The sequence below is a fragment of the Arachis duranensis genome, chromosome 1 (assembly GCF_000817695.3).
Source record: "Arachis duranensis cultivar V14167 chromosome 1, aradu.V14167.gnm2.J7QH, whole genome shotgun sequence".
Taxonomy (NCBI): Eukaryota; Viridiplantae; Streptophyta; class Magnoliopsida; order Fabales; family Fabaceae; genus Arachis; species Arachis duranensis.
The window spans coordinates 38,169,597-38,169,871 of record NC_029772.3 but is presented as its reverse complement, the minus strand read 5'-3'; positions in this window follow the sequence as shown (position 1 = coordinate 38,169,871).

Here is a 275-nt window from a genome sequence, read left to right as displayed (position 1 = left end):
TTTCCTCTGACACTTCAAGGAATCTCTATACTGTGACATAGAGGATTCCACCTTTTCTTGTTCTCTTCTCTTTCTTATGAGGAGGAGCAAAGACAAAAGCATTCTTGTTGAGGCAGACCCTGAACCTGAAAGGACCTTGAAGAGAAAGCTAAGAGAAGCCAAAGCACAACTCTCTTTAGAGGACCTGACCGAATTCTTCAAAAAAGAAGAACCTATGGCAGCCGAAAACAACAACAATGCCAACAATGCAAGGAAGGTGCTGGGTGACTTTACTG